This window comes from Mytilus californianus, unplaced genomic scaffold (genome assembly GCF_021869535.1).
Source record: "Mytilus californianus isolate M0D057914Y unplaced genomic scaffold, xbMytCali1.0.p SCAF_9, whole genome shotgun sequence".
Classification (NCBI taxonomy): Eukaryota; Metazoa; Mollusca; class Bivalvia; order Mytilida; family Mytilidae; genus Mytilus; species Mytilus californianus.
The window spans coordinates 64729453-64744812 of record NW_026262745.1 but is presented as its reverse complement, the minus strand read 5'-3'; the positions used below and the strand labels follow the sequence as shown (position 1 = coordinate 64744812).

Below are 15360 nucleotides of genomic sequence, written 5' to 3'. Positions count from 1 at the left end.
ATTTAAACAAACAATACATAAAATGTTAAACGAAGACAAAACATTAGGTGAAAGAATAAGAACATTATTCAGAGAACAAGGAATAACAATAGTTAGTGTTTTAACTGCTTTTGGAATGATTATTGGTGTTATTGTTGAAGCATTTACTGGTGGAACTACTTCTCCTTCTCCTTCTCCTTCTCCTCCATCAAAAGGTGGTGGTGTACAAGACTGGATAAAAAAACAATTAAAAAATCTTGGAAAATTATTATCTTTTCTTGCAGGAAAATTAGCAGCTGCATTACCAGGTATTATAGGTTCTATTGTTTCTTGGTTATTGTCTGCAACAAAAGACGTAGTAAATTGGTTTGCAAACAACTTATGGGCATTGCTTATTTTAGTTGTTAGTTTATTGTTTACTGCTGTTAGAGATTATTTGAAAAAATAAAGTGCTGTAAATCCTATTACAATACTTACAAATATTATTGCTTGTTTATTATCTTCATGATCTTCATGTTCAATTTTTTTTATTGGATCTATTTTTGGTTCTTTAGGCTTTTCAGGTTTTATAGGTTCTTGTGGTTTTACAGGTTCTTTTGGTTTAAAATCAACATGATCAAAATTTTTATTATTTAAATCATCATTTAACCCAAGTGTTTGATTTTCTGTTGCAATTATAATTTTATTATTATAACCAACAATACTTCCAATTTGTAAAACCATATCACTGGGAGACATATATAAACCAAGTCCATAAGCATAATCAACTTTACTTCTTGCATATTTTAAAACATTTTCATAATTCGATATCTGGGTGGGTAAATCGATAGGACTATTTATTACATCTTGTACATTTGCTAAGAATTGTTTTTGTGCATCAAATCCTGTTCCTACTTTTAAAATTTTTGTTTTTGTTTGAGATTGTGCACCTAACAAAGCCCATACATAAATTTTAATACTTTCATTAATACGTTCAATACCTGCTTGTGTAAACCCATTAGAGTTATCTAAAATAAATGTTGTCCAAGCCATACTTATATCTTTTTCATGCTTAATAGTATCATGAGTACTAAAGAAAGGTCCTTTAATTTTATTTCTTTGTCTATATTCTCCACTTGGTTTATAATATTGCTCAAAACTTCCTAATCCTTGACATGATGATTCTAGTTTTTGTCTCCAATTTGTATTTGGAGAAATATTAAATTCATCACATAATTTCTGATATGCAGCTTTGTCATATGGGTTCTTGTAATAACAGAAAGAAGAATCTGTTGGTAAAGGTGATTTAAGTTCTTTTAAAATTCTGGCAATACAATAATATAAATGAAACATATAAAAAGACTTTGTAAGATTTGAAGTATTTTGTATATGATCATTATAAGAAACACCACATCCTGTACTTGCACACCAAACTGCAAAATTTAACTGACATTGCCACCAATCAAATGAAGAATGAATCCAGGCATTCCATGGTTCGTTAGTGTGTATTGATGGGTTTTGATAGTTTTGAAATAAATCAGGAAAAGCTGTTTTAAAGTTCTCTTTTTGATTTACAAATATCGTTTGATTTACAAGATTTGTTTTTAATTGATGATCTTTTTCAGAATATTTAATACCTGGATTATATGAAACATTAGGATTATATTTAAATTCTTTTGTTATCATTTTTTTATATTAAAAATGTTTCATACTATTTCAAATATTGATAATACAATAAACTTAGAACAATACATAAATAACAGAAATGGAAATAAACGTATTGGTTTGAAATTTATAAGATACAGCATAGGTTGGTATAATGTTTATCATGGGTTTATAACAAAAACCGGAGAGGAACAGCAAAGGATTATGAATGGTTATTATAGTTTTCAACAAATAGTGGATGAATTTCAAAAAGAAAATATTGTATTATCCGTAAATGAAGCAAATGGTATCGCTTCATTAAACACTACTACTGAGTTAAGGATAAGTAAGGGTTTGGGAAATATGTTAGGGTTTAATAATAAACGTAAATTCGAACCTAATGAATTACATTATGGAAACAAATTTGTGGATTTTGCTATCCATAAATCATTATATATCCATTTGGAACAAGTTAGCACTTCTCATAATTATCTTGATGGTAAGCCAAGTAAATTATTAGCTGTTATTCCAGTTGAAAATAAAGAGTTTGGTGAAGTTATAACAGCGAGATTTGAGCATCCGGAATATAAGTGTTTAGTAAATGATGTTATAACAGAATTGAAATTAGAAATAAGAGATGAAAATAATAACAAGATAATTAATCATTTACCAATTAATTGTGTTTTAGAAGTTATATAATTTATTTAATAAAATGAGCATACTTGGTGTCAAAAAAAAAAACGTAGAAAAAGAAATATTAAATATGAAGAGTGAGCTTCAAACAATGGATACTAATTTACATCGGAGTGTCGCTGCCCTAAGCATCAGAGTTTTAAATGTTGAAAATATAGTTGATAATATTAAAAATAAACCAGACAGAAAAATAATAAGTATATATGCTGGAATTGATGGTCCAATACATGGAAATAAAAAGTTTAATTTTGGTGTTGGTGGTGGTTATTATGTAATGAACTTTCCAGGACAAATATTGGGTATTAGTTTAGTAAGTTTAAGAACAAGCACAGATATTATAGCCATTAAGATGATTGTTAATGATAAGTCAACTATTTACAAAATGAGTTTGGATAAGGGTGTCACACACGGTTTTAATAACTTTTATACACCTTTTGAAGTTAAGGCTGGAGATTTAATAAGTTTTATTAGTATGACTAATAATTATACATGTATCAATACTCTAGTATCAGTGATAATTGAATTATTTTTATAACAAATTTAATCCTTAAAAATGTCGGCATACGGAAACAAATTAAATCCTTACAGAAAAATAAGAGAACCCCGTGGTGTGAAAGGTATTCGTCAAAGTGTATCAATAACAAATAATCCTTCAACTATTGATCAAAATCAACAGCTATTAGTGAGATTCCCCAATCTAAGCAATAATGATGTTATTGTTCCTGGAACAACCAGATTGGCATTTGAAATAGAACTTACATCTACAGACGACAATGCAACTATATATCAAAACATAGGAAGAACAATAGTTAAAAAAACAACAATTCGTATAAGTGGAAATGAAATTATGTCAATTGATGATAGTGATATTTATCATTGTTATGTTGATTTATGGAAATCTACATCTGAACGTTTAAATATGGCATACCAAGGAATTGGTGAAACAAACATGTTAAAACACAGAGTTGGTGCAGATAATAAAGCATCAGACATAGGTGATGAAGCAATTGCAACTGCATATGGTGCAAGATTTTGTATCCCACTTGATTTTGAACTATTAGAAACTCATATGCCTTTTTATCAAGCAGGTCTTGGTGATAGACTTGAATATGAACTTACATTTAATAATTATAGCAATGTTATTAAATCAACAGATACATCTGCAAGTTATACAATCAAAAACATTTGTTTAGAATTTGATATGGTTACTGATGCAGAATTAGCAAGACAGATAAGACAACAAGTTAATGGTAAGATGGTTATTTTGTACGATAGAATACTAAGACATAGAAAAATAACCAAAAACAAATCTGATACATTGTGGAATATAAATTTAAATGTTCCAGCTAGAAGTATGAAAGGAATTCTAATGTTGTTCGAAGATCCTGAAAGAACAAGTACCGAAACTTATTATAATCCTAACATAACAAAAGTAGAAATGACAATAGAAGGTGTTCCAAATCAACTATACAGTCAAGGAATGAAAGCATATCAACAATGGGATGAAATAAATAAATTCTTTGCTTTAAATTCAAAAAGAAATAAAACAACAGAAGAAGTTTTAAAGGATTTAAATTTATCCTATACAACATTAGAAAAATATCTTACAACTAATTATGCATTATGGTTAGATTTACGTTCAACAGATGACAACTCATTACACGGTTCAGGTAGAAGAATTGAAAATGCTTCTGAAGGTATTACTATCCAAATAACTAAAACAGCAGGAGCAAATAAATTAATAAATGTTTATCTGTTTGTTATACAAGATGCACAAATTAATTTTGAAGATGGAAGATTTAAAGAAGTTAATTACTAGCGGTTCCCCTTAAAAAATGGAAACAAACGAGCGGAGCGAGATACACTCCGATTCCCTTTATGAATTACCAAAATATCCCCATTGTGCTATTATATGTGGACAAACAGGATGTGGAAAAACAGAGTTTGTTCTTGATTTATTAGAAGGAGAATATAGTGGAGTTTTCAAATATATAGTCATACTTTGTCCAACCATCCAATGGAACAAAGCATACAAAAATCGTGGGTGGATTGGTGATGTTAGAAAACCAAAAACAAAAAATCTAATAATTGTTAATCCTATTGTTGAAGTGAGAGAAGCGAACGGTTCCCTTTATGAAGAAGAGAAGCTACAAGAACTACTAAGAATGTTCTTTAAAAAATATGCTGGTCATCCAACATTATATATCATTGATGACTGCAGTGCAACAAAAGAACTAACAAAGAAAAAAGATATGCTGTCCGAGCTTGCATTTTCAGGAAGACATGCGGAACAATCAGTGTGGGTCATTTCACAGAGATACAACTCTGTTTTAAAAGATTTAAGAGAACAAACAAAATGGTTATGCATGTTCTACACAAAAGATAGAGATAGTTTTGATAATTGCCTAAGAGAAAATGATGTTATTCCTACTTTGGAAGAAAGACAAAGAATAAAGGAAGAACTTAAAAAAAAGAAACATCGTAAATTAATATTAAAGACAGATCAACCTACTGATTATTGGTTACTTAATTGATTTTTTTAGCAATTCTCAAGTAATGCTTAAGTAATGCTTAAGTAATGCTTAAGTAATGCTTAAGTAATTCTTAAGTAATTTAACCAAAATAAGTAATTCTTAAGTAATTTAACCAAAATAAGCAAAATAATGCTTAAGTAATGCTTAAGTAATTCTTAAGTAATTTAACCAAAATAAGTAATTCTTAAGTAATTTAACCAAAATAAGCAATAAAAAAAAGCAATGCTGTTGGAAATACTAACAATTGCAACAAACACTGCAGTCTTATCATTGGTTGGATATGTTGTATTTAATTTTTTTAAAGTTAAAAATAAATTATATCCGTTTTTTGAAACGTATAAAATGAATGCTGAAGAATTATTAAGCGAGCAAATTGTGGAAAACATAAATATTGATGATGAAGCGAGCGAAGTGAACGGTTCCCTTCAAGAAAAAAAAACGCGAAAGATTATCATCCGTTGTTGCTGGTGGGAGTAGTAAACAATATCTGGGTAAAGAATTACAACTGTCAGATATTGATAAAATGACAACAGAACAAATAAACAAACTATACTGTAAATATGAAGCAAGATTGGGAGCTAGTATGACCAAGACATTAGGAAACTCTTTTATCAATTTATATGTCATGGGTGTATCAAAGTTTTTCAAAGTTGTTAATCCACCAATTTTAATACAAGACTTAGAGGAAGATCCTTTTATCAATAATGCTTTAACTAATACATGTTGTGAACTGTACTATAGATATGGAATGTATCTTGCTCCTTTTACTGCAATATTAACAACAGCAAGACATATTGAACCACTCGCTTCGCTCGATTTCCGAAAAAAAGATGAAAATAATGACATAAAAAATGATGAATGAAAATCCTGAACAAAAAGAAGTATTTAAAAAACCCAAACCAAAAGACCCAAAAAGAGTAGCTGCTGGTAAGAAAGGTGCAGAAGTAAGAATAAGAAATGCAGAATTGAGAAAAAAAGAAGTGGAAAAATTAAAAAAAGAAAATTCAAAAATCAAACAAATAACAAAAGATTCTGATACAGAAACAGATTATGAATCAAACGAACATATCCCTTCTGTCAAGAAACACTCCAGTTCCCTAGTTGATTACAAATTTGTACTTTTTCCTATAAGTATTGTTGGATTGGGATTGTTTTTTTACAACCAAAGTAAGAAACCAGAAAGAATGATTAAAGAAATAACAAAACCAGAAAAACAAAAGAAAGAAATTGATCCTTTTGAATTTAATTAAATTTAGTACATTAAAATGACAACTCAAAAAGACGGAAAACAAATAGCAAATATGTTATATCATGCTGGAGTGGAAACATTGTTAACAGTTGGATATGCAGAAATAGGTAAAAAGGTATTAAGGAGGCCAGCACCAAAAGTGGATTTTAATATGAATGATGTTGTAATGTTATCCATTGATATATTACTTGCGATAGCAACAAAAGATATGTTGATTAAGCAAGGTATTATACCTGCTGATATTATGAAGTAATTTTTGTTTTTATAAAATGGCAAGTGCTTTAACAATGATGCTTGGTGGGGCAATAACAAATGCTTTTGCATTTTCAGGGAGTAATTATTTATTTTCACATATGGGTAGTAATGCAAATGAAGAGAAAATAAGACATGATAAAGCTATAGAAAAATTAGAAAAAGCACAATCAGAATGGAATAAAAAAAGAATACAAAGATTAGATTTTATAAATGAACAATTACAAAAGGAACATCATGCGGTTCAGACTTTTGATGATGTTGACCAAGCAATGAAACTATACTATCGTGTCACGAATAAAAAATTAACTTCATTATCACCTAAACCTACATTAAGTGATTTTTATACTCCATCAGAATACCAGAAAAATAGAGAGATTGCATTTGTTGTTGGTGGTATGGTATTAACTGGTTTTATTGTTTGGAAATTAAAATAAAAAATAAATACAATTTACGTTTGTATGAAAAATTGGAAAAATAAGAAAAAATTGATAAAAATTAGAGTCCCTAATTCCTGTACTTTTTCTGTTTTTAGGGGTATAGAGAAATAATAAAATAAAATAAAAAATTAAATTTCAGGACATGGTTTTTCAAAAACATATTCATAAACTTTATCTGGTCTAATAAAAGCATCCCAACCAGGAGGAAACTTAGATAACTTTTTACCTTCATACTTATCCATTACTTCCATTTGTTTTGAAGTTAAAGGACATTCCCAATCATCTCTTAAACAACATATCTGATAATTTGATAACATTATTCTTCCTAATATAACTTTAGCGTCAGGATCATCTTTCTCAGTATAAGCTTCAATCATTTTTTAGTCTTCTATTTTTTAAAATAAAAATTTAAATTATATATTTTTTAATATCCATAAGGAAAACTTCTAATTAGATTTTCATTTTCATAACATACCATTCTTTTATCAAACATATAATCATAAGCTTTAACTTGTTTAACTGTTTTAAGTTGATGATCTTTTCCTATTTTTATGTTGTCATATTTTACAGTTTCATATTTTTCATTTTCATCAGTAACTATTTTTATTTTTTTATCTAATGTAATCTTTTCTTCAACTTCAGCATTTAATCTAAAACCTTTACAACAGCTAACTAGTTTTTCTGTATCTAGTTTCATTGAATAATCTTTTGGTCCAGCAGATATAAATTGTTTTATGTGATTAGCATTGTGTTTTGAAACAATTTCGTCTGTTAAATCACCTAATTTACTTCCCATCATATTTTCTACTTTTTTACATGCTTCAGAACCATCATCATTGTAAATACAAGAATCTGTATCCATGTATAAGACTCTTTCTTGTAGAATATCTAATAATTCATATAATTTTAATCTAGCATGTGCTGTTGTAAATAAAGCTATATAAACATTTACACTTGGATTAGGTTTAGAATATTCTTCTTTATTTTTATATTCTGTTAAAACAATATCTTCATCTAATATCATAGTACTTATATCTTTATATTTTTCATTAAATACTATTTTAGTTATATGTTCTAAAGTAAAACAATATTCTTTTTGTGTAAAATTATCTCTCATACCAAAATGTCCCCATAAATTATTTAAACATATTTTAGCTATAAATCTTAATCCTGAATTGTACTTAACTTTGTCAATATCTAGATCATAAGCAGTATTATCTATAATGTATTGTATTTTTTTTTTACATTCTTTATCGTTTTTACAATCATTTTTACAATATTTAGGATCACATTTACATCCTGAAGCTTCTTGTTTATATTTCATAAACGTATCTACATAAAGTTTAAATATATCTGTAGATGTTTTTTCAAAATGTTCTAGTTCATATATTTTTTGTAATTCATAACCTTTTTCTATTGCTTTATCTATTTCTATTGTAGACCATGTACCTACTATAACTCTTTCCTCATCAGAATGTATACATTTTTCATTTTTAATATTTTTACATTCTTTACATCTTTTTATTTCATGTATTTTATCATGTTTATTTAAAGTAGGATAATCTATATGTTTACATTTAAAAGATATTTTATTCATACATGTTCTACATAATCCAAGTAATTTATGTGTATTATCACTAGTTAATTGTTTATAAGGTAAAACAGGGTGATACAATCCTTTAGGTGGTAATATTTTACATTTCATTATTCCAAAATAATTATTTTTTATATAATTATTTACAGAAATATCTGTATATGTAATAGGATGTCCTATAGGGTATTTACAATATTTATTTACTGATGGGTACAGAGAACAAAAATCTACATATCTACCTTTTAAATCAGAAAGATTATTGTATAATTGAATAGTTTCTGTTCTTCCTCCATAAAATGCATCTCTTTTATCAATAGGTTTTAAATGTGGATCAACTTCAGGATATTTTTGTTGATCAAACTCACATTCCCATATTGTATGAATTTTTACATTTGGTTTTAGATAATCTTCAATAGTTTTAAGTCTTTCTTCAGTTTGGTCATATAACTCTTTCATAGTTTTTTTATTTCTATCTTTTTTACATATTTCTTCAGGACTATAACATTTTGTACATCCATGCCAATAACATCCAAAAAATTCATAAACATTACGCATTTTATTTTCTCTATCATAATAATAACCATCGACTTTATAACATTTATTATTAATGAATAATTTCTTTTCACCTCCCCTTTTAGCATGTTGAATCATTATATTATATTCTAAAGAAATATACTCTAACCATTGTATTGATTTTTGTGAATGTACTTCTTTAATTGTCATCTTTTTGTGAATTCCAATTGTTTCATTTGTCAACATTAATGTTTTAAATATTTTTGTACAACATTGAGCAATTGTAATATATTGAAATGGATCGATACAATTATTGGTTATATTTAAAAATAATTGTTTATACAATGTACAACCTTTTGACAAAATTAAAACATCCAAAAAACAATAGTAAAATATTTCTTTTTCGAATTCAAATTTTTTATCTTTTTTTGTTTCATACCATTTGTCAAATTCTTTTTTATTTTTGGTAGTCATAGTATCAAAACCATAATATTTTTTATCAGGATATTTACTTTTGTATTTTTGGTTTTCTGTTGTATTAAAATAATGTGGAAAATAACCTTTGTTACCCACAAATCCAAATGTTTTTGGGAAAGCAGCTAATCCACATAATGTAAAATTTATAGAATCTATGAATCTTAAATTTATTCCTTTAATAAATATAGCTGTTAATTTTAGTCCAGAAGAAATTATGTTATGTTCAATTTTATTTTTAACAATGTATCCTAAAATCGGTTGCATATCATAACCTTTTCCATAATGTGAAATAAAAGTGTAGTCTTTAAATTTATCTCTTATGAAATATTTACAAAAGTTGTCTATTACAGAATTTGTTTCATATTTAATTTTTTCTACATCACTAAAACAATCATCTATGTCTAATTCTAACAAGTTTAAATTATCAATATTGAAATCACATTTAAATACTTTTACATAGTTATTTTTAAAACAATAAATATTTTCTAAATCGTAAGCTATACAAAAATTCATTATATGTATTCCTGTTTCTTGATTTGCTTCAAAATCAAAATATATATATTTATTATTTTTTACTTGTTTTGGTACTGATGGTTTCATATAACATAAGTGTTCTTCATTACTTTCCGTGTATTTTTCATAACATATTAAACATATTTTTTCACCACATTTGTGATTTTTACCTGTATATGTTTTGTTACATTTATCACAAATATGTTGTTTTCTGATAGTTGTTACTGTATTATCTTTGCATGTATGTTGTTCAGTATAACCAATTAAACATACTTTACAAAACCTACGTTTAGCTAAAAATCCTGTTATATTTGTTATAGTGTCAAAGTGTTCATAATGATAATATAAATATATTTGTTTATTATATTCTTCATTGCCACCATATAAAATATATTCTGCACTATTTGATGTAAAAACAATTATCCTAATATTAAGATAATTTTCAAAAACTTTTAAATCTTCAAAATCATTTCCTTTTTCTTTTATTTCTACTCCTGATCGTTCATGCAAATCTTCAGCTAATTTTTTTTGTAATGGTCTACCCTCTTTAATGTGTTTTAATTGAGAATCTGTAAAATCTTTTAATAACTTATTTGAAGCCAAAAAAGTTACAATTGCCCTTGATAAACATATTGTATCATCATTTTTTATTTTGATAATACTTCTTTTATTTATGGTATCTAATATTTTTAAAGCTTTACCTTTTCCTCTTTTATTGGGTATAATAGTAACTTCAAAAATAACTTCTTCTAAATTTAATTCTTCAGCACTATTTAATAATCTTTCCATTTGATCCATGAATAACTTTTTAACTGTATTATATGTTCTTATAGGCCAGCTTTTATGTTTAGTAATTATGATTTCATGAATAGGTACTATTTTAATTCTTCCATTAGGGTAATCTTTTATGGAATAGTTTACCATGTGGTCAAAAGCATTTGTAAATGTTTCTTGTTTTTCATCCTTTAGACTAATTTTATAATTAAATACATAAATACTTGCTTTATGTTTATATTCTTTTGTCAAAACAAGTTTATATGAATCTCCTCGCTTGGATAAAATTTTATCCTTTTTTGCCTCCATTTTTTAAGAAAACATTTTAGTTACTTAAAAATGTCTAAAACAAATCTAACAAATAAATTAGCAGATGAATTACATCATAGAGTTATAAAATCTTTTCCTAAAAGACGTGTTTATGTTAATTCAATAGATCAAACATGGGCAGTTGATTTGATAGATATACAACAATATTCAAAACAAAATAAACACTATAAATATTTATTAGCAGTTATAGATGTTTTTAGTAAATATGGTTGGTTGATTCCATTGAAAAATAAAACAGGAGTAGCAGTGAGTGAAGCATTTAAAACATTATTTAAAGAAAGAAAACCAATATATATTTGGTCAGATAAAGGATCCGAATTTTATAATCGACAAGTAAAAGAATTGTTAAAAGATAATAACATAAAGTTATATTCAACTGAGAATGAAGAAAAATCCAGTGTAGTGGAACGATGGATAGGAACAATGAAACAACATATGTATAAATACTTTACTGCTAATGAAACTTTAAAATATTATGATATATTAGATAAATTAGTTAAAAATTATAATAATACAGTACATTCTTCAATTAAAATGACACCTGTTGAAGCAAGTAAATTAAAAAATGAATTAACAGTGTATAAAAATTTATATCCAGAAAAAGAAGAGAAAATTAAAAAACCTAAATTCGAAGTAGGTACTAGAGTAAGAATAACAAAAAAGAAGGGTAAATTTGAAAAGGGTTATACTACTCGTTGGACTAAAGAAATATTTGTAATTGAAAAAGTTTTAAATACAATTCCTTTTACTTATAAAATAATTGATTTAAAAGGCGACGAAATAACAGGTGCTTTCTATAAACAAGAATTAATGATGACTAAGTTTTAAATCTTTCTAAATGAAAGGTACCACATGTGGAACATGGTCCGCTTACCCTTCCAGAGCACCTGAGATCACCCCCGGTTTTTGGTGGGGTTCGTGTTTCTCAGTCTTTAGGTTTTTTTTCTGTGTTGTATTTTGTGTTCTGTTGTTTGCCTGTTTGTCTGTTTCTTTTTTAGCCATGGCTTTGTCGATTTACTTTTTACTTATGAGATATAACGTCCCTTTGGTTTTTCGCTCCTCCTTTACTTACGGTTAATTTATTACCAAAACAATAATCAGTTTCAAAATTTTAATTTGAAAACAAAAGTGCAATGAATACATACAAATCAAACACTATAAACATAATATCACTGTTCAAAGTTAGAACTGTCACATCCACTAAAAGTTACCCGGTTATGAATAACCGTTACTATGTCCCACCTACTGATCATGTATGATCACTCCTTATATGGAATAAGAAAATCAATAGTAAAGAGTTGTCCCACCTACTGATCATGTATGATCACTCCTTATATGGAATACAATATCACATACATATCAAACTTCTTGTGACGGAGTAGTTGGGGCGCACTGGGGAAATTATTTTTTCTCTTAAATCCCACAGAATTCTTTCTTCGCCTGTTCTCCCGGTTTTTTTATTTATTTTTTTTTTGGAATTTTTTTGTTGTTTTTTGGGTGTTTTTAATAACGTTTTTTTCCAAAGTAAAAAAAAAATTTTTTTGGGAGTAAGAAAATTTTGGTGTTTTTGCGTTTTTTTTTGCTTTTTTTTTTATGAAAATTTAGGGCTCTTTTACTTGAAATGAGGGTAATTTTTTGGGGGTCAAATTTTTTTTTTTTGGAGGGGGGGGGGGTATAGGTGTGTGATATTGTGTAAGGTTTCATTGCAAAAAAAAACCCGCCAGTTCATCAAATCTTGCAGATAGCTGTCAAAATTTTATTAAAGGAGATTTGTTTCATTTATTAAACAATGTGTTGGAACTGTAAAAAAGCAAGTCATTCCAGTCAAAATTATAATACTCAAATTATTTATAATTTATAATGATGAATAAGGGACATATGCTGGTTATAAACGAATGTGCAAATTAAAACAATGAAGTATTCATTACGTACATAGGAATATATCCACAATCACGTCATATAGACATGTTGTATTTAGAAACTCTTATAATTTACACATTGTTAGGCGGTTACATAGTCTAAACTAAATTCGTACTAATGTTGTTTTCAAAGTGCTATTTGACAATTTTGTTACTGACATGTTTCCTAAAATACGAGTTGGGTAGAATTCACCTTTATAAGGTAAACATATAGGGAAACACACTTCAAGAAAAGAAAGAATTAGATATTATAACTTTGAATACGGAGTATATATCTCCCAATTGATACGATATTCCCGGGCTTGTGTTTCCTATCATGATTTCCTTGATAGAGGATTGCTGCTCACAAGGAAGCTATTAAACCAAGAGTTCCAAATGGTGAAGTTGAAGTCATCCCTTTCGTACATTTTACGGACGCCATCACGAGTTTGTTGACCGTTATGGAATAACCGTTTCACAGATGATATCGGATATGTTCCTTATGTGGTAACTACAATACCCTTCCCTTTTCACGAATGTGACTTACCGAATTAGACTATTTACCGGATTTGTAATAACATAAGCAACTCGACGGGTGCCACATGTGGAGCAGGATCAGCTTACCCTTCCGGAGCACCTGATATCACCCCCAGTTTTTGGTGGGGTTCGTGTTGCTTAGTCTTTAGTTTTCTATGTTGTGTCATCTGTACTATTATTTGTCTGTTTGTCTTTTTATTTTTGGCCATGACGTTGTCAGTTTGTTTTCGATCTATGAGTTTGACTGTCCCTCTGGTATCTTTCGTCCCTCTTTTGAAAGAATATTTGTGGCGATAGCTTTTATTGAAAAAAAAAGGTACGAGAAACCTTTTATTGAAATGTTGTAAATTCGAAGTACAATCTATTTTTTCTCTGCTCTAGCATGAAGAATATGAACTTACAATTGGATATAATAGAATGTGTCTTAGCATATTCCATGCAAATGAGTTGGATTTCTTTGTATAACAAAACTTCAATAAAAATATATCAACATTTCAACAACGACTGAACTGAAATTTGAACACACTTATACAACAATTGAACCAAACACAGTCACTCACTGAACACCACAAAGTTTCAATTTTGTATTGGCTTCCTTAATTACACATCAGGCAGACTTCTAATTCGACTTAAATACATTTTAAGTTCGAGTTGTTCATAGTTAACAAGTTTGTTTATATATTTGAATAGGCGTTCTGTGATATGACAAAAATAATAAGATATATTGCTTATGTTTCGATGATGTTCGGCATTTAAGAATCATTTTTAAGTCATGGTAAATGTAGAATCTGAATTATCTGTTTATACATTGTATTGTCAGTTTGTTAAAACCAAAAATGACTTGAGCAAGTTGACTTATCCTCCCAATAAAAAGTAAAGGTTGAACTAAATAAAACTCGTATTTTATTCAGTTCTGTTGACACTACATTTAAGGAAGAATTCATATCCGGTTAATTGGTACAAACATGTAAATTTGTTAATATAAAAAAAAATGTTGCAACGTTTATTAGTTATTGTGGTTTGTCAAGGGACAGTCAACCTCAATAACCTATTGAGTACTAATTTAGTTGGTTCATTGTTTTAACAATTACACGGAAACTGAATGTAATAATTGGACTTTGTGGAGGACATATTAACTACAATGACCTATTGAGTATAAAACAATGACGAATACGTTACATCGCATCATATTCATACATGGCTAATAGTTTCTAAAACAAAATATTAATATTTATCGTTTTTTTTTTAAATTGTTCTATATGAAAAAATAATATGTCGGCTGTACGTTAATAAGACAGCGATCCAACTACAAAAAAACCAATAAAAGCATCAACAGTCTTATTAAATGTGATCCTTGAAAAGTCCGTAATACATACCAACAAGGTAAATATAAATGATTTATGTTGGGTGTCAAATCTCCCGACGTGTATGCAGATATATAAAACAAAACCCACTTGTTATCTGCAAAACAACACATGCATCGCAAGTATCAGCAAAATAATATTCTCATCTATACACAACTGATATGTTATAAATACTTAACATAAGTCTCAAATGTATAGGTCATTTGTAATAGGCGATATAAAACTGTTCAATTTAATCATTTCCCATTTATCAAAATAAATCCCAATTTGAAATAAGTTAGCATTACAAATGCATTATTCTTATGCCGAATACGTTAAATACATAAGTTAAGTATAACTTATGTGACTTCTTTTTCTCTTTTCATCATTTGATATCCGATGAACACGTTATCCTTACTCAAAGAGTATGGGTGGTGTTGCGTTCACATTGTGCGTCATTCCGTTCGTCCTTCTGTCAGTTTTTCTGTGTGTTTGTTCGTTCGTTCAACAAATATTTCTTATCTTTACCTGAGGAGGTACTACTAAACTGGATGACTTCATCTTTAGTACGCAGCTTTACAGTGATGTGTTGTAACGCGTGAGCTCTTTCT

General features: G+C 28.0%; 1 protein-coding gene across 5 annotated transcripts in view; it reads left to right on the top strand.

The window, feature by feature from the left end:
* LOC127714430 (protein draper-like) overlaps positions 1–15360 on the top strand; it is a 48343-nt gene that overhangs the window by 14491 nt on the left and 18492 nt on the right. For 3 of the 5 annotated variants that reach the window (XR_007987727.1, XR_007987729.1, XR_007987728.1), the window contains one exon: positions 12669–13014. The exons of the other annotated variants lie outside the window; for them this stretch is intronic. The gene's annotated coding sequence lies outside the window, so the exon portion shown is untranslated. Of the gene's footprint in view, positions 1–12668; positions 13015–15360 lie in introns of those variants that run through there. 5 annotated transcript variants of the gene reach the window in all.